Genomic DNA, 24,103 nt, shown 5'->3' on the forward strand with positions numbered 1-24,103 from the left:
TGTTACATAAACATCCATGACAGTGAGTCTCCAACACCTCCTCACTGTGATGGAAGGCAAAGGCTTATCTCTTCCCTTGATTCTTCACCCGCGGTCCAACTGCAGTGTCGAGGCGAACTGGTGTTAGAGCCCCCGGTGACGATAGTAAGTCCCCGTGGCCACCAACCCGCACGGGGTGATGTTAGGCCCCGCTCCGTGTCCTATCAACCCCGCGATTCCAGCGGGAGAAGTTGCCGTTGCGGGAGCTCTGCAAAGCGGTCTCCCCCCAGGGACCCGGAGCTCCCAATGTTCCTGTCCACCGGGCCTGCAACTGGAGCTTCCGAAGCTCCAAAGTCGGGTCGCTGCCGCGCGCCACCACAGCTCTCCCCGCTCCGAAGACGGCCAGCTTACACCCCAGCGGTATTAATGTCCGAAGAAGGGTCTCAACCCGAAACGTCACCCATTCCTTCTCTCCAGAGATGCTGCCTGTCCCACTGAGTTACCCCAGCTTTTTCTGCCTGCCTCACGTCAGGAAGGGTACAAGAGAGACTCAAACACAACGAGCTGGAAGAACTCAGCAGGTCAGGCAGCCTCTGGGGAGGGAATAGACAGAAGATGTTTCGGGTTGCCGCCATTCTTCATTCTGACACGTCACACAAATTTCACCAATTTCTACAGATGTGCTGGAGAAAGCATTTTATCGGGATGCATCACAGCACAGTTTGCAAACAGCTCCATCCGAGACCAAAATAAATTACACTGACAATAGACAATAGGTGCAGGAATAGGCCATTCAGCCCTTCAAGCCAGCACCGCCATTCAATGTGATCATGGCTCATCAGTACCCCGTTCCTGCCTTCTCCCCATATCCCCTGACTCCGCTATCTTTAAGAGCTCTATCTAACTCCCTCTTGAAAGTATCCAGAGAATTGGCCTCCACTGCCTCCTGAGACAGAGAATTCCACAGATTCACAACTCTCTGGGTGAAAATATTTTTCCTCATATCCATTCCAAATGGCCCACCCCTTATTCTTAAACTGTGGCCCCTGGTTCTGGACTCCCCCAACATCGGGAACACGTTTCCTGACTCTAACGTGTCCAATCCCTTATTAATCTTATATGTTTCAATAAGATCCCCTCTCATCCTAAATGTCCATTCCATCAACAATACTCCAGGTGCGGTCTCACCAGGGCCCCGTACAACTGCAGAAGGACATCTTTGCTCCTATACTCAACTCCTCTTGTTATGAGGGCCACTGCCTTCCTGCAGTGTTGAGGACGCAGCCCAGACCACCAAACAAACCAACCACCCTGCCACAACTCCATCTGCACTTCGTGTTTAAGAAGGAACTGCAGATGCTGGAAAATCGAAGGTAGACAAAAATGCTGGAGAAACTCAGCGGGTGCAGCAGCATATATGGAGCGAAGGAAATAGGCAACGTTTCGGCCCGAAACCCTTCCGGGTTTCGGCCCGAAACGTTACCTATTTCCTTTGAGTTTCGGCCCAAAACGTCGCCTATTTCCTTCGCTCCATAGATGCTGCTGCACCCGCTGAGTTTCTCCAGCACTTTTGTGTATCTTCCATCTACACTTCCGCAGCCTCGGCAAGGCCAGCAACATCGTCAAGGACCAGTCTCACCCTCTTCTCCCCTCTCCCATCAGGCAAGAGGTACAGAGGTTTGAAAACGCACACCTCCAGATTCTGGTGCAGTTCCTTCCCAGCTGTTATCAGGCAAGTGAACCATCCCACCACCAACTCAAGAGTGGTCCTGATCTACTGTCTACCACACTGGAGACACATGGCCTATCTTTTATTGGGCTTCATTGGACTTTATCTTGCACTAAACGTTATTCCTTTTACACCTTTCCCTGTGCACAGCAGACAGCTCATTTTTAATCATGTATAGTCTTTCCGCTTATGGGATAGCACGCAACCAAAACCGACTCACTGCACCTCGGTCAACGTGACTATAATAAACCAAACTAACTATATAACCATATAACAATAACAGCACGGAAACAGGCCATCTCGACCCTTCTAGTCCGTGCCGAACACGTATTCTCCCCTAGTCCCATCTACCTGCGCTCAGACCATAACCCTCCATACCTTTCCCGTCCATAACCATATAACCATATAACAATTACAGCACGGAAACAGGCCATCTCGGCCCTACAAGTCCGTGCCGAACAACTTTTTACCCTTAGTCCCATCTACCTGCACTCATACCATAACCCTCCATTCCCTTCTCATCCATATGCCTATCCAATTTATTTTTAAATGATACCAATGAACCTGCCTCCACCACTTCCACTGGAAGCTCATTCCACACCGCTACCATCTCTGAATAAAGAAGTTCCCCCTCATGTTACCCCTAAACTTCTGTCCCTTAATTCTCAAGTCATGTCCCCTTGTTTGAATCTTCCCTACTCTCAGTGGGAAAAGCTTATCCACGTCAACTCTGTCTATCCCTCTCATCATTTTAAAGACCTCTATCAAGTCCCCCCTTAACCTTCTGCGCTCCAAAGAATAAAGCCCTAACTTGTTCAACCTTTCTCTGTAACTTAGTTGCTGAAACCCAGGCAACATTCTAGTAAATCTCCTCTGTACTCTCTCTATTTTGTTGACATCCTATAATTAGGCGACCAAAATTGTACACCATACTCCAAAATTGGCCTCACCAATGCCTTGTACAATTTTAACATTACGTCCCAACTTCTATACTCAATGCTCTGATTTATAAAGGCCAGCACACCAAAAGCTAACTATCCTAAGAAAGATCCCAAACCAAAATGTCAGCTGATCACTCCCACAACAGGTGCTGCCTGGCTTGCTGAGTTCCTCCCCACTTTGGCTGTGCAGAGGATGTTTCCACTAATGGGAGAGTCTGAGACCAGAGGGCACAGCCCCAGAATTAAATGGCGCACCTTTAGAAAGGAGATGAGGAGGAATTTCTTTAGCCAGAAGGTGGTGAATCTGTGGAATTCATCGCCACAGACGGCTGTGGAGGACATGGCTTTGGGTATTTTTAAAGCGGAGAGCTGCAGAATTTTGATTAGTGAGGGTGTCAAAGGTTACGGGCTGAAGGCTGGAGAATGGGGTTAGGAGAGAGAGATTGATCATGTAGGCACAGTAGGCGTGATGGACCGAATAGCCTAATTTTACATAGAAACATAGAAACATAGAAATTAGGTGCAGGAGTGGGCCATTCGTCCCTTCGAGCCTGCACCGCCATTCAATATGATCATGGCGGATCATCCAACTCAGTATCCCGTACCTGCCTTCTCTCCATACCCCCTGATCTCCTTAGCCACAAGGGCCACATCTAACTCCCTCTTAGATCCCTTTCTTTGTTACCACCCGGCTGGATTACTGCAATGCACTGTATCTGGGGGTTAGTCGGTCCTCCATCGCCCGTCTCCAGATGGTACAGAATGCAGCTGTTCGTCTCTTGACAGGCACACGAAAGCATGATCATGTTTCTCACCTTTTGGCCTCTCTCCACTGGCTGCCTATTCAGTATAGGATTCGTTTTAAAATTATTTTATTTACTTTTAAATCCCTAAGTGGTCTTGCCCCGTCCTACCTATCTGAGCTTCTTCACCCTTATTCGCCCTCCCGCTCTCTCAGGTCAGACGATCAGCTGCTCCTGATTGAGCCAAAGACTAAGCGGAAGCTCAGAGGGGACCGTGCCTTTGCTGTGTCGGCTCCGAGATTGTGGAATGAATTGCCTCTGCACGTTAAACAGGCCCCTTCTCTAGCTGTTTTTAAATCACTCCTGAAGACATATCTATTCTCCATGGCCTTTGTAGACCAGTGAGGTGTTGAATTGTTTATTAACTTTATTTGCTTGGTTTTGCTGCGTTGTTCGTACTTGTGTTTTATGTTTTTTTTTAATTTATTGTTTGGATTTTTGTATGTAATTTATGCGCCTCGTGTTAGTTGTATGTTCTGTTGTTCTGCCTGTTTTATGATGTCTTGCTTGTTTTCTTTTTTCTGTACAGCACTTTGGTCAGCTTTGGTTGTTTTTAAGGTGCTTAACAAATAAAGTTATTATTATTATTATTATTAAATATAGCCAATGAACTGGCCTCAACTACCCTCTGTGGCAGAGAGTTCCAGAGATTCACCACTCTCTGTGTGAAATAAGTTCTTCTCATCTCGGTTTTAAAGGATTTCCCCCTTATCCTTAAGCTGTGACCCCTTGTCCTGGACTTCCCCAACATCGGGAACAATCTTCCTGCATCTAGCCTGTCCAACCCCTTAAGAATTTTGTAAGTTTCTATAAGATCCCCTCTCAATCTCCTAAATTCTAGAGAGTATAAACCAAGTCTATCCAATCTTTCTTCATAAGACAGTCCTGACATCCCAGGAATCAGTCTGGTGAACCTTCTCTGCACTCCCTCCATGGCAATAATGTCCTTCCTCAGATTTAGAGACCAAAACTGTACGCAATACTCCAGGTGTGGTCTCACCAAGACCCTGTACAACTGCAGTAGAACCTCCCTGCTCTTATACTCAAATCCTTTTGCTATGAAAGCTAACATACCATTCGCTTTCTGCACTGCCTGCTGCACCTGCATGCCTACTTTCAATGACTGGTGTACCATGACACCCAGGTCTCGCTGCATCTCCCCTTTTCCTAGTCGGCCACCATTTAGATAATAGTCTGCTTTCCTGTTTTTGGCACCAAAATGGATAACCTCACATTTCTCCGCTGACTTATAAATGACATGTTTTCGAACCAGAGGTAAGATAATATATCTAAAAAATAGAAACAAAGAAAACAGGTGCAGGAGTAGAGGCCATTCGGCCCTTTGAGCCAGCACCGCCATTTAATGTGATCATGGCTGATCATTCAAAATCAGTACCCCGTTCCTGCTTTCTCCTCATGTCCCTTGATTCCGATCGCCCCAAGGGCTAAATCTAACTCTCTCCTGAATACATAAAGAAAAGTCTGGCTACACTCAGCGAGGTCTATCACTCTTAAAAAAAAAAACACCACCCCCCCCCTCGATTCCTGGGATGTCAGGACTTTCATATGAAGAAAGACTGGATAGACTCGGCTTGTACTCGCTAGAATTTAGAAGATTGAGGGGGGATCTTATAGAAACTTACAAAATTCTTAAGTGGTTGGACAGGCTAGATGCAGGAAGATTGTTCCCGATGTTGGGGAAGTCCAGAACAAGGGGTCACAGTTTAAGGATAATGGGGAAATCTTTTATGACCGAGATGAGAAAAACATTTTTCACACAGAGAGTGGTGAATCTGTGGATGTCTCTGCCACAGAAAGTAGTTGAGGCCAGTTAATTGGCTATATTTAAGAGGGAGTTAGATGGGGCCCTTGTGGCTAAATGGATCAGGGGGTATGGAGAGAAGGCAGGTACAGGATACTGAGTTGGATGATCAGCCATGATCATATTGAATGGTGGTGCAGGCTCGAAGGGCCGAATGGCCTACTCCCGCACCTATTTTCTATGTTTCTATGCAAACTAAATGTCGTTCCCAATCTTAAAACCACTTGACAAATCACGTTGTCGTTTGGAACCGTTCGCCGAGAGAACAGAATCACAAAATGCGAAGATATCTCAGCGAGAAAAATCTGAAATCAGTTATTTCCCTCAGTGTCCCATTCACTGCCTTGGAGACAAGTGGCTTGAACACTGTCACGGAATTGAGTCCAAGCAGAAAATGCTCCGGCCTTCAAGAAGCACCAATATCATATATTCGCCCAACACCTCCGCTCAGTTCACAATAACCAACCTGATCTCCCGGTGGCTCAGCACTTCAACTCCCCCTCCTATTCCCAATCCGACCTTTCTGTCCTGGGCCTCCTCCATGGCCAGAGTGAGTCCCACCACAAATTGGAGGAGCAGCACCTCATATTTCGCTTGGGTAGTTTACACCCCAGCGGTATGAACATTGACTTCTCCAATTTCAGGTAGTCCCTGCTTTCTCCCGCCTTCCCCTCCCCGTCCCAGCTCTCCCACAGCCCACTGCCTCCGCCTCTTCCTTTCTTCTTCCCGCCCCCCTCCACTTCGATCTGACGAAGGGTCTCGACCCGAAATGTCGCCTATTCCTTCGCTCCATAGATGCAGCCTCGCCCGCTGAGTTTCTCCAGCAGTCTTGCAATTTTTTCCAGCATCTGCAGTTCTTTCTTATGTACAATCTAATGATTCTTCTGTGGCGAATTGGGCTGAGAGGGTACTGTCCTGAAACTGTGGAATGCTGAAATAATTAAAGTGGGTGCTGAGGGCTTCAATTAAAGTCCTTCTCCTGTCGGGGAAAGTTCCGGAACATTCCGCTGCAGTCCGTTTTTGCCGCCTCCATATTTCTTCACCCCCGCCCACAATTCGATTTTTTTCACTCCTTCTTTCCTCCCCTCCCCCCCCCACCCCACCGTCGAGAGCCTCTACAGATGCGGAGCAGCACGGTGGCGCAGCGGTAGAGTTGCCGCCTCACAGCGCCAGAGACACGGGTTCAATCCTGACCACGGGTGCTGTCTGTACGGAGTTTGCGCGTTCTCCCCGTGACCTGCGGGGGTTTTAGTTTGGTTTACTGTCACGTGTACCGAGGTACAGTGAAAAGCTTTTGTCACCTGCTAACCAGTCAGCGGAAAGACAATACATGATTACAATCGAGCACAATACAATGGATACATGATAAGGGACTAGCGTTTAGTGCAAGGTAAAGCCAGCATAGTCCAATCAATGATAGTCAACAATGAGGTAGATAGTAGTTCAGCACTGCTCTCTGGTTGTGGTAGGATGGTTCAGTTGCCTGATTGCAGTTTTTTCCTGGGAGTTTCGGTTTCCTCCCACACTCCAAAGACGTACAGGTTTTGTAGGTTAATTGCCTTCACTAAAATTGTAGATTTGTGCCAGTGTACAGGCTAATCGCTGGTCGGTGTGGACTCGGTGGGCCGATAATTCAACGCCTTATCTCTAATCCCTAAGGTCTTATGCCCCTGTCCCACTTAGGAAACCTGAACGGAAACCTCTGGAGACTTTGCGCCCCACCCAAGGTTTCCGTGTGGTTCCCGGAGGTTGCAGGTAGTTGCCGGAGGTTGCAGGTGGTGGAAGCAGGTAGGGAGACTGACGAAAACCTCCGGGAACCGCACGGAAACCTTGGGTGGGGCACAAAGTCTCCAGAGGTTTCCGTTCAGGTTTCCTAAGTGGGACAGGGACATTACACTACAGCACAGAAACAGGCCCTTCGGCCCACAGTGCTTGTGCTGAACATGGCTACAAGTTAAACTGATCCCATCTGCCTGCACATGACCCGTTGCTTCTCGAATTCAGTCCTCCCTTCTGTAAAACCAAAAGAGTCTGAAATACTTGGAAGATTAAGGAGATTTTAACCTGTGTATTATTATTTAGCGTCATTAATAATTATGAAAAGAGAAAGAGAATATTCATCAGATTACTCCTGTGTAATCGGCGAGACCAAGCGCAGGCTCGGCGATCGTTCCGCTGAACACCTCCGCTCAGTCCCGCCTAAACCTACCTGATCTCCCGGGTGCTAAACACTTTAACTCCCCCTCCCATTCCCACACTGACCTTTCTGTCCTGGGCCTCCTCCACTGTCAGAGTGAGGCCCAGCGCAAATTGGAGGAACAGCGCCTTATATTTCGCTTGGGCAGCTTACACCCCAGCGGTATGAACATTGACTTCTCTAACTTCAGATAGCCCTTGCTTTCCATCTATCTCCATCCCTCCCCCACCCTAGTTCCCCATTTAGTTTCAATCTCCTTCCGATTCATTTTACTGATCGGATGCCTCTTTGTCACCTTCCCCTCAGCCAACAATGAACTATTGTACATGTCCTTAGCATGAATGAATGAATGAATGAATGAATGAATGAATGTTTGAATGCATGATTAATGTATGCATGAATGAATGAGTGCATGAATGAATGAATGAATGACTGATTGAATGATTGAATGATTGAATGATTGAATGAATGAATGAATGATTGATTGAATGAATAAGTTTATTGGCCAAGTATTCACATACAAGGAATTTGCCTTGGTGCTCCACCCGCAAGTGACAACATGACATACAGTGACAGTTACGAATGACACATAAAACATTAAACATTAATAATAATAATATCATTGACTGCTTTAATCAGTCATGTTGCCACCTTGCCCTTCCATTCTAGAGGTGTATAAAATCATGAGAGGAATAGGTCGGGTAGGCGCACAGAGTCTCTTGCCCAGAGTGGGGGAATCGAGGACCAGAGGACATGGGTTCAAGGTGAAGGGGAAAAGATTTAATGGGAATATGAGGGGTAACTTTTTCACACAGAGGGTGGTGGGTGTATGGAACGAGCTGCCAGAGGTGGTAGTTGAGGCTGGGACTATCCCAACGTTTAAGAAACAGTTAGACAGGTTTGGAGGGATATGGACCAAATGGGACTAGTGGCAATTGGGACTAGTGTAGCTGGGACCTGTTGACCGGTGTGGGCAAGTTGGGCCGAAGGGCCTGTTTCCACACTGTATCATTCTATGACTCATCTCTCTCGACACCCTCTTCACTGACCTCTCAGTCTGAAGAAGTGCCCCGACCCAAAACGTCACCCGTTCCTTCTCTCCAGACATGCTGCCCGTCCCGCTGAGTTCCTCCAGCGTCTTGAGTCTATTGTTTACCTTTTACCGTTCATTGAATTGAGATGTTAAATGCGGTTCTCTCTCTCGCCAAAGACACCGTTCAAACTAGTGAGCATTTCCAACGTCTCTTGCTTAATTTCTATTTATAAAGCCAATCTTAGTTTTATTCATCATAAACCTGCCATCCAAGCTTCTCCCAATGAGCCCTGTCAGAGCCCAATTTTCTATTCAGCTTTCTGATTGCGGTGATTAGAATTGATTGCGCATTTAGTCTTTTCGTGCTGTCCTAGCAGTCTTTTGTGTTGATTAGTATGGGTTCACAAGTTAGATGTAGGCCATTCGGCCCATCGACTCCACTCCGCCATTCAATCATGGCTGATCTCTGCCTCCTCATCACATTTTCCCACCCTTTCCCCATAACCCTTGATCCATTCTAATGTCCATTCATTGGCAATATTTAAGAGGGAGTTAGATGTGGCCCTTGTGGCTAAGGGGATCAGGGGGTATGGAGAGAAGGCAGGTACGGGATACTGAGTTGGATGATCAGCCATGATCATATTGAATGGCGGTGCAGGCTCGAAGGGCCGAATGGCCTACTCCTGCACCTAATTTCTATGTTTCTATGTTTCTAATCAAGAATTAGTCTGTCTCTGCTTTAAAAGTGTCCACTGACTTGGCCTCCACAGTCCTCTGTGTGGCGATGAGTTCCACAGATTAACTACCCTCGCTGCCTCAGAGGGCGGTGGAGGCCGGTTCTCTGGATGCTTTCAAGAGAGAGCTAGATAGGGCTCTTAAATATAGCGGAGTCAGGGGATATGGGGAGAAGGCGGGAATGGTGCACTGATTGTGGATGATCAGCCATGATCACATTGAATGGCGGTGCTGGCTCGAAGGGCCGAATGGCCTACTCCTGCACCTATTGTCTATTGTCACCTCCTTTCTAAAAGAGCGCCCTTGAATTCTGGTCCTGGATTCTCCCACCAGTGGAAACATCCTGGCCACATCCACTCTATCTATGCCTTTAATTATTCTGTAAGTTTAGAAACATAGAAAATAGGTGCAGGAGGAGGCCATTCGGCCCTTCGAGACACCACCGCCATTCATTGGGATCATGGCTGATCGTCCCCTATCAATAACCCGTGCCTGCCTTCTCCCCATATCCCTTGACTCCACTAGCCCCTAGAACTCTATCTAACTCTCTCTTAAATCCATCCAGTGACTTGGCCTCCACTGCCCTCTGTGGCAGGGAATTCCACAAATTCACAACTCTCTGGGTGAAAAAGTTTTTTCTCACCTCTGTCTTAAATGACCTCCCCTTTATTTGAAGACTGTGGCCCCTGGTTCTGGACTGGCCCAACATTGGGAACATTTTTTTTCTGCATCTAGCTTGTCCAGTCCTTTTATAATTTTATATGTTTCTATAAGATAACCCCCCTCATCCTTCTAAACTCCAGTGAATACAAGCCTAGTCTTTTCAATCTTTCCTCATATGACAGTCCCGCCATCCCAGGGATCAATCTCGTGAACCTACGCTGTACCGCCTCAATCACAAGGATGTCCTTCCTCAAATTAGGAGACCAAAACTGTACACAATACTCCAGATGTGGTCTCACCAGAGCCCTATACAACTGCAGAAGAATCTCTTTACTCCTATACTGAAATCCTCTTGTTATGAAGGCTAACATTTCATTAGCTTTCTTCACTGCCTGCTGTACCTGCACGCCAACTTTCAGTAACCAGCCCAGCGTAGGGGAATCGAGAACCAGAGGACATAGGGCAGAAGATTTAGGCGGCAAAGATTCAATAGGAACCCGAGGGGTAACTTTTCCACACAGAGGGTGGTGGGTGCATGGAATGAGCTGCCGGAGGAGGTAGTTGAGGCTGGGACTATCGCAACCTTTAAGAAACATTAGGACGGGTGCACGCATAAGTCATGTTTAGAGGGATCTGGGCCAAAAGCAGGTGGATGGGACTAGTGTAGCTGGGACGTGTTGGTTGGTGTGGGCAAGATGGGATGAAGGGCCTGTTTCCATGCTGCATCAATCTATGCCATGCTGGTACAAAGGGCCGAATGGCCTACTCCTGCACCTATTGTCTATTGTCTACTGACTCTATATGATGTAACTGTAAGACATCAAAGGACAATTAACGATAACCTTCACAGCGTTGTACGTCACTCCCATTAACAATTTGCACAAAATGAAAATCAGGACATTTCTTTGAGCATTCATAGCAAGGAGCCAAATTTTTGACGGATCAATGGTGATAATGCCCAATGAAAGCAAAGTCAGTGGTTTTGCGTTCCTGTTGCTCCATTGTCAGTGCAATTAATCCCTCAGCCCAGGAAACAATTTATCACACCACTTATTTCATCTTTTCACGGGAAAGAAATAACACATTAAATCTTCTCGTGCTGACGTTCCCTGGCCCAGCTCCTCGAGCAGCGATGGCACTTTTCAAAATCCCATACAGTGCGGAAACAGGCCCTTCAGCCCACTGAGTCTGTACTAGTCCTCCAGTTATTTCCAGTTATTTTCCATGTGATTCTTCCCATTGTCCCATCAGTTTCCCACCCGGCCTCAGCCACCACCTCCGGCAGCTCGTTCCGTACACCCTTCGCCCTCTGTGTAAAGATGTTACCCGTCAGGTTCCTGAAACAATGTCCACTCACACCTTTACCCAATGTCCTCTGGTTGTTCGTTCCCCTACTCTGGGCAAGAGACTCTGTGCTTATACCTGGTCTATTCCTCTCATACACCTCTATAAGATCACCCCTCGCCCGCCTGCGCTCCAAGGAATTAGGTCTGGTCAACCGCTCCCAATAGCTCAGGTCCTCCCCCAATGGGGTTGTCAACGGTCCTGTATTAGCCGGGACATCCCGTATATTGGGCTAAATTGGTTTGTTCCATACGGGACCGCCCTTGTCCCGTATTTGACCGCTACTACTCGGGTCGGGGGGACTGTCGGGTCACAGCGCCGCGTCCGGCCCCCGCCTCACCCGTCCCGACGTAGTGCAGCCCATGGAGTGCAGCAGCAGCAGCAGCAGCAGCAGCAGCGCCTCGCCCGTGGCCCCGTCGGTCGGTCGGCAGCCCGGCCAGCTGTCCGACCTTCGTACCTTCGCTTACCGCCGACACCACCACCACCCCTCCTTCTCACGGCCGATCATCGGTTCACGAGTTGGACGGGGCGCCGGACTTTGCGCGCGGCCCGGGCCAAAACTCCTCAGCTGGCCCGCCGGCTGGGCTTTGTGTACAGTCCAGCACCCGGGGCCAACTCATCATTCACCCAGACACGGCCCAGTCGGTCAACGAATTGCCGTGAGGAATTTGTCCCGTATTTTGAACTCTTGTCCCTTATTTGGGAGCGGGAACGTTGGCGACCCAACTTGGCAACATCTCCATAAAACATTTCTACATCTTTTCCAGCTTAACAACATCTTTCCTATAAGATGGTGGCCAATAGTGTGGACTCACCAATGTCTTACACAACTGTAACATGGCCTCCCAACTTCTATACTCAAAATGTATAAGAAGGAACTGCAGATGCTGGAAAATCGAAGGTACACAAGAATGCTGGAGGAACTCAGCGGGTGCAGCAGCATCTATGGAGCGAAGGAAATAGGCAACGTTTCGGCCCGAAACCCTTCCGGGTTTCGGCCCGAAACGTTACCTATTTCCTTTGAGTTTCGGCCCGAAACGTTACCTATTTCCTTTGAGTTTCGGCCCGAAACGTTACCTATTTCCTTTGAGTTTCGGCCCGAAACGTTACCTATTTCCTTTGAGTTTCGGCCCGAAACGTTGCCTATTTCCTTTGAGTTTCGGCCCGAAACGTTACCTATTTCCTTTGAGTTTCGGCTCGAAACGTTACCTATTTCCTTTGAGTTTCGGCCCGAAACGTTGCCTATTTCCTTCGCTCCATAGATGCTGCTGCACCCGCTGAGTTCCTCCAGCATTTTTGTGTACCTTCTATACTCAATATCCTGACTGATGAAGGCCAACGTTCTGAACGCCTTCATGACAACTCTATCAAACTGCAACACCATTTTCAAGGAACGATGTATCTTATATGCCTTTAGCAACTAGGAATGGGTTTGCAAAAAGCCAGCAATAATGGAAACATAACAGAGATATGGAGAAAATCACCAAATAATTCAAAGAAAGTCACCAAATGGCGGCACGGTGGTGCAGCGGTAGAGTTGCTGCTGTATAGCTCTTGCAGCACCAGAGACCCAGGTTCAATCCTGACTACGGGTGCTGTCTGTATGGAGTTTGTATGTTCTCCCTGTGACCACCTGGCTTTTTTCCGAGACATAGAAACATAGAAAATAGGTGCAGGAGTAGGCCATTCGGCCCTTCGAGCCTGCACCACCATTCAATATGATCATGGCTGATCATCCAACTCAGTATCCCATACCTGCCTTCTCTCCATACCCCCTGATCCCTTTAGCCACAAGGGCCACAACTAACTCCCTCTTAAATATAGCCAATGAACTGTGGCCTCAACTACCCTCTGTGGCAGAGAATTCCACAGATTCACCACTCTCTGTGTGAAAAATGTTTTTCTCATCTCGGTCCTAAAAGATTTCCCCCTTATCCTTATACTGTGACCCCTTGTTCTGGACTTCCCCAACATCGGGAACAATCTTCCTGCATCTAGCCTGTCCAACCCCTTAAGAATTTTCCAACCTCTTAAGAATTTTCCTTAAGAGACCTTCGGTATCATCCCACACTCCAAAGACGTACAGGTTTGAAGCTTAATTAGCTAAGTATCAATGTAAAATTGTCCCTAGTGTGTGCAGGATTGTGTTAATAGTGTTAATAAACTGAAATGGACTACCACAGTTTGTGGCCACAAGACGCTGGAATCCTGAGTGAAACACAAAGTTAGACACAAAATACTGGAGTAACTCAGCATCACTAGAGAGAAGGATTGGGTGACTTTTCGGGTTGAGCCCCTTCTTCAGACCCGAAGTAGTTCCTGGGGATTGGAGGGTAGCTAATGTAACCCCATTTTTTAAAAAGGGAGGGAGAGAGAAAACGGGGAATTACAGACCAGTTAGTCTAACGTCGGTAGTGGGGAAACTGCTAGAGTCAGTTATTAAAGATGGGATAGCAGCACATTTGGAAAGTGGTGAAATCATTGGACAAAGTCAGCATGGATTTACGAAAGGTAAATCATGTCTGACGAATCTTATAGAATTTTTCGAGGATGTAACTAGTAGAGTGGATAGGGGAGAACCAGTGGATGTGTTATATCTGGACTTTCAGAAGGCTTTCGACAATGTTCCACATAGAAACATAGAAACATAGAAATTAGGTGCAGGAGTAGGCCAATCGGCCCTTCGAGCCTGCAACGCCATTTAATATAATCATGGCTCAGTATCCCGTACCTGCCTTCTCTCCATACCCTCTGATCCCCTTGGCCACAAGGGCCACATCTAACTCCCTCTTAAATATAGCCAATGAACTGGCCTCAACTACTCTCTGTGGCAGAGTTCCAGAGATTCACCACTCTCTGTGTGAAAAATGTTCTCCTCATCTCGGTTTTAAAGGATGTCCCCCTTATCCTTAAGCTGTGACCCCTTGTCCTGGACTTCCCCAACATCGGGAACAATCTTCCTGCATCTAGCCTGTCCAACCCCTTAAGAATTTTGTAAGTTTCTATAAGATCCCCTCTCAATCTCCTAAATTCTAGAGAGTATAAACCAAGTCTATCCAGTCTTTCTTCATAAGACAGTCCTGACATCCCAGGAATCAGTCTGGTGAACCTTCTCTGCACTCACTCTATGGCAATAATGTCCTTCCTCAGATTTGGAGACCAAAACTGCACGCAATACTCCAGGTGTGGTCTCACCAAGACCCTGTACAACTGCAGTAGAACCTCCCTGCTCCTAGACTCAAATCCTCTTGCTATGAAAGCCAACATACCATTCGCTTTCTTTACTGCCTGCTGCACCTGCATGCCTACCTTCAATGACTGGTGTACCATGACACCCAGGTCTCGCTGCATCTCCCCCTTTCCCAATCGGCCACCATTTAGATAATAGTCTGCTTTCCCGTTTTTGCCACCAAAATGGATAACCTCACATTTATCCACATTATACTGCATCTGCCAAACATTTGCCCACTCACCCAGCCTATCCAAGTCACCTTGCAGTCTCCTAGCATCCTCCTCACAGCTAACACTGCCCCCCAACTTAGTGTCATCCGCAAACTTGGAGATATTGCCTTCAATTCCCTCATCCAGATCATTAATATATATTGTAAATAGTTGAGGTCCCAGTACTGAGCCTTGCGGTACCCCACTAGTCACTGCCTGCCATTGTGAAAAGGACCCGTTTACTCCTACTCTTTGCTTCCTGTTTGCCAGCCAGTTCTCTATCCACATCAATACTGAACCCCCAATGCCTTGTGCTTTAAGTTTGTATACTAATCTCTTATGTGGGACCTTGTCGAAAGCCTTCTGGAAGTCCAGATACACCACATCCACTGGTTCTCCCCTATCCACGCTACTAGTTACATCCTCGAAAAATTCTATAAGATTCATCAGACATGATTTACCTTTCGTAAATCCATGCTGACTTTGTCCAATGATTTCACCACTTTCCAAATGTGCTGCTATCCCATCTTTAATAACTGACTCTAGCAGTTTCCACCACTACCGATGTTAGCCTAACTGGTCTGTAATTCCCCGTTTTCTCTCTCCCTCCCTTCTTAAAAAGTGGGGTTACGTTTGCTACCCGCCAATCCTCTGGAACTACTCCAGAATCTAAAGAGTTTTGAAAGATTATTACTAATGCATCCACTATTTCTGGAGCTACTTCCTTAAGTACTCTGGGATGCAGCCTATCTGGCCCTGGGGATTTATCGGCCTTTAATCCATTCAATTTACCCAACAACCCTTCCCGACTAACCTGGATTTCACTCAATTCCTCCACCTCCTTTGACCCGCGGGCCCCTGCTATTTCCGGCAGATCATTTATGTCTTCCTTAGTGAAGACAGAACCAAAGTAGTTATTCAATTGGTCCGCCATATCCTGGTTCCCCATGATCAACTCACCTGTTTCTGACTGCAAGGGACCTACATTTGTTTTAACTAATCTCTTTCTTTTCACATATCTATAAAAACTTTTGCAGTCAGTTTTTATGTTCCCTGCCAGTTTTCTTTCATAATCCATTTTTCCTTTGCTAATTAAGCCCTTCGTACTCCTATGCTGGTCTCTGAATTTCTCCCAGTCCTCCGGTATGCTACTTTTTCTGGCTAGTTTGTACGCATCTGGCTAGTTTGTATGCACTGGAGACCGGTAGGCGGCGCGGCTCTGGCCAGCAGCGGCCTCTGCAGTCTGTCCGCGTTTTTATTATTTTCTGTCTGTGTTTTAATGTAGTTTTTGTTATTTTTTGTTGGGGTGTGTGTGTGGGGGGGTGGGGGTGGGGGTGGGAGGGGGGGGGGGAAACTTTTTAAATCTCTCCCTGCACTGGAGACCCGACCTTTTCTCGTCGGGTTTCCGTTGTCGTTGGGGCCGCAACGAGGAGCGGCCTCCAACAGGAAGAAGCCGGGGACTCTGGTGCTACAACTCACCGTCGCCGTCGCGGGGCTGGCCGAGTTCGGAGCGGTTGGAGCAGTGGAGGAGCGCTGCTGCTGCTGCTGCTGCTGCTGCTGCCGATGCCGCTGCTGAGTCGGAGGCTGCTGCTGCGGGTCTGCGGACGGCGGCACCGGGAGCCCGCGGATCCCTGGAGGGAGACCGCTTTTCGGGGCTCCTGCAACGGCGAATTCTCCCGCCCGAGTTGCGGGGTCGAAGAGCTCCTGGAGCGGGGCCTCACTACACCGCCCCGCGCGGCTGGAATGGCCGCGGGACTTTACGAGCGCACACCGGGGGCTCTAACACCAAGACCCGGTGTGCGACCTCGCACCACCCGGCGTGGCTTCAATGGCCGCGGGACAATCGCCATCGCCAGCTGGGGGCTTTGACTTTGACATCGGGGGGGGGGAGAGTGCAGTGGAGAGATAAGTTTTTTTGGCCTTCCATCACAGCTATGTGATGGATGTTTATGTAAAATGTAATTATGTTGTGTCTGGGGTCTATTTGTGTGTAATGTATGGCTGCAGAAACGGCATTTCGTTTGGACCTCCAGGGGTCCAAATGACAATTAAAATTGACTCTGACTCTGACTCTGGCATCATTCTTCGCTTTGATACTATCCCTGATTTCCCTTGTTATCCACGGATGCACAACCTTCCCTGATTTATTCTTTTGCCAAACTGGGATGAACAATTTTTGTAGTTCATCCATGCAGTCTTTAAATGCCTTCCATTGCATATCCACCGTCAACTCTTTTAGAATTAATTGCCAGTCAATCTTGATACATGTTGATTTAGATAACTATCCCGCATACATTCTAAGAAATCCTCTTCCTCAGCACCCCTGCCAATTTGATTCACCCAATCTATATGTAGATTGAAGTCACCCATTATAACTGTTTTGCCTTTGTCGCACGCATTTCTAATTTCCTGTTTGATACCATCTCCAACTTCACTACTACTGTTAGGTGGCCTGTACACAACACCCACCAGCGTTTTCTGCCCCTTATTGTTTCGCAGCTCTACCCATACCGATTCCACATCCTCCAAACTAATGTCCTTCCTTTCCATTGCGTTAATCTCCTCTCTAACCAGCAACACTACCCCAACTCCTTTTCCTTTCTCTCTATCCCTCCTGAATATTGAATATCCCTGGATGTTCAGCTCCCAGCCTTGGTCACCCTGGAGCCATGTCTCCGTGATCCCAACTATATCATAATCACTAATGGCTATCTGCACGTTCAACTCATCCACCTTATTACGATGAGATCCACCTTATTACATAAGAGATTAGTATACAAACTTAAAGCACATGGTATTGGGGGTTCAGTATTGATGTGGATAGAGAACTGGCTGGCAAACAGGAAGCAAAGAGTAGGAGTAAACGGGTCCTTTTCACAATGGCAGGCAGTGACTAGTGGGGTACCGCAAGGCTCAGTGCTGGGACTCCAGCTATTTACAATATATATTAATGATTTGGATGAGGGAATTGAATGCAACATCTCCAAGTTTGCGGATGACACGAAGCTGGGGGGCAGTGTTAGCTGTGAGGAGGATGCTAGGAGGCTGAAAGATGACTTGGATAGGCTGGGTGAGTGGGCAAATGCATGGCAGATGCAGTATAATGTGGATAAATGTGAGGTTATCCACTTTGGTATTATCTGAATGGTGGCCGATTAGGAAAAGGGGAGATGCAACGAGACCTGGGTGTCATGGTACACCAGTCATTGAAAGTAGGCATGCAGGTGCAGCAGGCAGCGAAGAAAGCTAATGGTATGTTGGGTCTTTCATATGGGATGTCAGGTCTTTCATATGAAGAAAGACTGGATAGACTCGGCTTGTACTCGCTAGAATTTAGAAGATTGAGGGGGGATCTTATAGAAAGTTGCAAAATTCTTAAGGGGATGGACAGGCTTGATGCAGGAAGATTGTTCCCGATGTTGGGGAAGTCCAGAACAAGGGGTCACAGTTTAAGGATAAAGGGGAAATCTTTTAGGACCGAGATGAGGAAAACATTTTTTACACAGAGAGTGGTGAATCTCTGGAATTCTCTGCCACAGAAGGTAGTTGAGGCCAGTTCATTGGCTATATTTAAGAGGGAGTTAGATGTAGCCCTTGTGGCTAAAGGGATCAGGGGGTATGGAGAGACAGCAGGTACAGGATACTGAGTTGGATGATCAGCCATGTTCATATTGAATTGCGGTGCAGGCTCGAAGGGCCGAATGGCCTACTCCTGCACCTATTTTCTATGTTTTTATGCTTCTCTCCAGAGATGCTGCCTGTCCCATTGAGTTGACCCGGTAGATTGTATCCATCTTTGGTGTAAACCAGCCTCTGGAGTTCCTCCCCACAAAGTGCTAGAGTAACTCAGCAGGTTTGGTTTAGAGATATAGCGTAGAAAAAAAACTGTTCGGCCCACCCAATACATGCCGAGCATTGATCGCACCCGTGGTCAGGATCGAACCTGTAAGGCAGCAACTCTACCGCTGCGCCACCGTGCTGCATGTAGCGACTGTGGAGGGGATGGAGAGGCATCCTCAGATTTCTCCTGAGCAGTTTACAACCCAACAGTATGAACCATTGTGTGGGAAGGAACTGCAAGTGCTGGTTTAAACCGAAGATAAACACAAAGTGCAGGAGTAAATTCTTAAGGAGGTTGGACAGGCTAGATGCAGGAAGATTGTTCCCGATGTTGGGGAAGTCCAGAACAAGGGGTCACAGTTTGAGGATAAGGGGGAAGTCTTTTAGGACCGAGATGAGAAAAAAAATGTTCACACAGAGAGTGGTGAATCTGTGGAATTCTCTGCCACAGTAGGTAGTTGAGGCCCAGTTCATTGGCTATATTTAAGAGGGAGTTAGATGTGGCCCTTGTGGCTAAAGGGATCAGGGGGGTATGGAGAGAAGGCAGGTATGGGATACTGAGTTGGATGATCAGCCATGATCATATTGAATGGCGGTGCAGGCTCGAAGGGCCGAATGGCCTACTCCTGCACCTATTTTCTATGTATCTATGTATGTTTCTATGTAACTCAGCGGGACAGGCAGCATCTCTGGAGAGAAGGAATGGGTGACGTTTCGGGTCGAGACCCTTCTTCGGACCAATTGACGTCTCCAATTTTAAATCATGACCCTCTCCCCCTCCACTCTCCGTCTCGTTCCGCTAACTCCTCCCCACCCCTCTTCCTTTTCCACCCCCCCCCCCCCCCCCCCCCCCACCCCTTGTGGGTCCATCTGTGTGCAGTTGTGTCCAATTGTTTGCAGTTTCGGTCTCCCAATTTGAGGAAGGACACGAGGGAGTGCAGCGTAGGTTTACAAGGTTAATTCCCGGGATGGCGGGACTGTCATATGCTGAGAGAAAGGAGCGGCTGGGCTTGTACACACTGGAGTTTAGAAGGATGAGAGGATATCAACCAGGGGCCACAGTTTAAGAATAAGGTGTAAGCCATTTAGAACGGAGACGAGTAAACACCTATTGACACAGAGAGTTGGGAGTCTGTGGAATTCTCTGCCTCAGAGGGTGGTGGAGGCCGGTTCTCTGGATACATTCAAGAGAGAGCTAGATAGGGCTCTTAAAGATAGCGGAGTCAGCGGATATGGGAAGAAGGCAGGAACGAGGTACTGATTGGGGATGATCAGCCATTATCACATTGAATGGCGGTGCTGGCTCGATGGGTTGAATGGCCTCTACTCCTGCACCTATTGTCTATTGTCTTCACCCATCTATATAGGTATGTTACAAAACCTACCTGAACCGTGGCTGAGCATCTGCCCTACCCCGTGTGCGCGATTTTGGCGCTGTTTAGAGGGGGCGGGTTTAAAACGCGATTTTTAGTAGGCTGTTCCAATCGAAAATGTTCAGCCTAGTAAATCATTAACGGAAAATCGCTGAAAGACCCCGTCACAAAAGGTATTATTAGTTTTTATGGCCTTGTATAATAGTTATAGTAGTTTAAAAATCACTCTCTCAACTCGCAACCTCTCGCAGCCCCAGGGTTTTATAAAGCAAACAATTAAAGGTATGTACCTTATTTTTACATTAAATGGGGCTTGTATATAACCCTGTATATAAAGTGTTCTATAGCGAGTAGTTCATTTTGGGCTCTTTATATCCCGCAGTATTTTTCTGGGCACTTGAGGGCACAAATCCAGCGCAATGTGAACGTTCTAAACCAGCGGGTTCACAGGAACCCACTAGAAAGCCGATTTAAATTGACTTTAATTTACAGCAATTGAACACTAAATTCCTTCCATTTGGCCTATAAATTGATGTAAATGAGATTTAAAAATCATGTTTTATTGTGAATTATTTGTGAATATTATTTGGACACTTAGGCTATTTAAAAATGTTAATCATTTATTAAGAAATGGATAGATGTTTAGATCTAGTAATTGAAGTTTGAAATTAGCTACAATTGGGTAACTAACTAATTATATGCTTTAATTTCAGGTCATCCAAGTAAGATTATTTTATATTTGTTTCAGAATGCTTCAATCTATGATAACTGAAAATTTCATTCAGTTCTCTTAATTTTTAAGAAGGTTATGGGCTTTTGACTGTCCACGATCACAGCTTTTTTGTTATGTCCATAGAAAATCAATAGGGAACAAGATGCTAATTTCCGAGTATGAAAATGGCCATAACTTTTTTATTACTTGAGATATGAAAGTGAATTAGGTGTCAAATTAAACTTATTGTTATGCTTTATCTGATGGGATAAATTGCAGACTTGATTTTTTGAATCTCAAAATTTTGTAACATTGCTAATCTATATCCCTCGTCTGGCCTCTCCTTCTGTGGCATCTTTTTGTCTCCTTTCCTTCTGTATCGTTTATCCGCCCTTCTGCCGTTCAACCCTTCCCCCCTCCCTCACCTGTACCCACCTATCACTTGTGTTGAAAGCTGTGCAGATGCTGGTTTACACTGTCTGAAGAAACGTCACCCATTCCTTCCCTCCAGAGATGCTGCCTGTCCCGCTGAGTTGCTCCAGCATTTTGTGTCTATCCACCTATCACTTACAATGATACTACTTATTTCTTGTCATTTGAACCTCATTGAGGTTGGAAATTTGGTTCCTGCAGTTACACACCCAAGAAAATGAACCAAGACACAACACAATTTACACAGACATCCATCACAGCGAATCTCCTCCTCGCTGTGATGGAAGCTGTGATCACTAGCCAGGCCTTATCCTGCCCCATCTCTTTTTTCTAGTTTCCCCCCCCCCCCCCCCCACTCCAACCCCCCCCATTCCACCCACCCCCCCTTCCTAGGACGAAGACCCTCAAACTATCTTATCTTTAATCGGACTTTCCCGGCCTTTAACTTGTACTAAATGTTATTCCCATTTACCTGTATGTGTTCATTGTTGTGGATGGCTCAATTGTTTAGTTTTGTTTGGAAAGTCATTGCATGATTACAATCGAGCCATTTACCGTCTACAGATACATGATAAGGGAATAACTTACACAGGAGATTAAGAAGACCATACTTAAAGTAAGAAATGCTGCATTTGGCGTAGAGGTTTCAGAGAGTTGAGCGATAACAATACGTGATTGCACACCTACTTCTGCGACCAGCATGCAGCGAGTCGCCCAATGCGTATAATCTTTCCACTGACTGTTTAAGAAAGAACTGCAGATGCTGGAAAAATGTAGACAAATGAAACTCAGCGGGTGAGGCAGCATCTATGGAGCAAAGGAATAGGCGACGTTTCGGGGCGAGACCCTTCTTCAGACTGATGTAGGGTGGGGGGGGGGGGGGGCGGCAGGGAGAAGAAAGGAAGAGGAGGAGCCAGTGGGCTGTGGGAAGAGCTGGGAAGGTCAAGTCAAAGTTCATTGGTATCATTTCAAAATAAATTGGATAGGCATATGGATGAGAAGGGAATGGAGGGGTATGGTGCGAGTGCAGGCAGGTGGGACTAAGGGGAAAAAAATTTGTTCGGCATGGACTTGTAGGGCCGAGATGGCCTGTTTCCGTGCTGTAATTGTTATATGGTGTCATATGGTTATAAAGTTCAAAGTAACTTTATTGTCAATTCCATTATGCAACAGTAGTTACACAGAGGATCGAAATTACGTTTCCCCACACTCCAAATGTGCAGTAATATTAAAAACACAGACAGACAACATACCAATAAAAATAGACAATAGACATTACATTATTTAAAATATTAAAATATTCACAGGGTGCCAAAATGTAGCAAAAACATTGAGGTATTTTAAACAGGGTGCAACAATGAAAGGTGCAATATAGAAAAAGTGCAAATTCTGTACTGGAGACATTGAGCCAAAGTTATTTTCACAGTTTGTTGTCTTTGTTTGGGTACTGTTCATGGAATTTTCTTAAGTGTGTTGAGTAGTCTGATGGCCTGAGGAAAAAAGCTGTTTTTGAATCTGGTGGTTTTGCTCCGCATGCTGCGGTAGCGCTTACCGGAAGGTAGGAGGGTGAACAGTTTGTGTGCTGGGTGGGTGGTGTCTTTGATGATATTGCTTGCTCTCTTGCGACAGCGAGATGGGTATAGGTCCTGGATTGCTGGTTGGGGTGATCTGGTGATCTTCTCTGCTGGGAGGGGGAGGGGAAGGAGGGAGAAAGCAGGGACTACCTGAAATTAGAGAAGTCAATGTTCATACCGCTAGGGTGTAAACTACCCAAGGTGCTGCTCCTCCAATTTTCCACTGACTGGATAGCGCGCAACAAAAGCTTTTCAATGTACCTCGGTACAGGTGGCAATAAAACCAGACTGAAGAAGGGTCTCGACCCAATACCTTCTCTCCGGAGATGCTGCCTGACCCGCCGAGCATTTTGTGTCTGCCTTGGATTTAAACCGGCATCTGCAGTCCCTCCCTACTCGTAAAGACCTGGAACGGCCACCTAGCCATTCCCTCCACAGATGCTGCCTGGCCTGTTGAGTTACTCCAGCACTCTGTGTGCTTTTGCCAGAAACTGTGACTGCTGTTAAATTCTGCAAAGAATCAAGGGGATGTTTTTTTTAATTGGGCCAACATCCAGAAATGGCTAAAAGGAGTGATGGCGTCACCGATCCTCTCCAAGTAGGTCACCAGGACGTCTCAGTAGTCAAAGGTACAGAAGGAACTGCGGAAATTGGGTCAGACAAGGCTATAGACAAAGCTTACAACATTGGTTCTCTGGAGCAGTAGCGACAAAATACATCTGTTGGAACTAATTCCACTTGGTTATTGAAATTGCTGATCTCCACTTCAAAGTTGTGCATGTGGTTATACCGAAGATAGTGCTTGGAGTAACTCAGTGGGACATCAGGCAGCAGCATCTCCGGATAGAAGGGCTGGGTGACGTTTTGTGTCGAAACCCTTCTTCAGACTCAAGAAGGACCGAGGACGCGAAATGTCACCTTCTCTCCAGAGATGCTGCCTGATGTCCCGCTGAGTTACTCCACCACTTTGTGTCTACGCCTAGTCAGTTCACTTTTATTACTCAGCATGTTTGCATTGGTTCTGATTCATCTTTCATCCTTTAAAGCCCTGTCCCACTGTACGAGTTCATTCCAAGAGCTCTCCCGAGTTAAACAAAAAAAAATCAAACTCGTGGTAAGCACGGAGAATGAACGTAGCGGGTACGTCGGAGCTCGGAGACGTCTCTTAGCGGCTCGTAACGCTAACGGCGGGTACTCGGGAAGACTCGCTAACGGCAGGTAAGCACGGGAAGACTGGTGAAGATTTTTCAACATGTTGAAAATGTCCACGAGAGCCCCGAGTACCGACGAGTGGCCATTACCGTAAATCTCCGAGTTCGAATCAGGGCAAACTCGGGGAGAACTCTTGGAATGAACTGGTACCGTGGGGCAGGGGTATTATATTCTAAACATGAAACCCCGCTGAGGAATGTGTTTGAAAACAACTCTGCTATTTTATCCAACTTGTAAATTAACAGCAAAAAAAAAAAACTTTTCTCCACACAT

General features: G+C 46.9%; 1 protein-coding gene across 2 annotated transcripts in view; it reads right to left on the reverse strand.

The window, feature by feature from the left end:
- The window catches only part of nlgn4xa (neuroligin 4 X-linked a), a 193,658-nt gene that overhangs the window by 167,820 nt on the left and 1,735 nt on the right, over positions 1 to 24,103 (reverse strand). The window lies entirely within an intron of this gene.

The sequence above is a fragment of the Leucoraja erinacea genome, unplaced genomic scaffold, assembly GCF_028641065.1.
Source record: "Leucoraja erinacea ecotype New England unplaced genomic scaffold, Leri_hhj_1 Leri_164S, whole genome shotgun sequence".
Lineage (NCBI taxonomy): Eukaryota > Metazoa > Chordata > Chondrichthyes > Rajiformes > Rajidae > Leucoraja > Leucoraja erinaceus.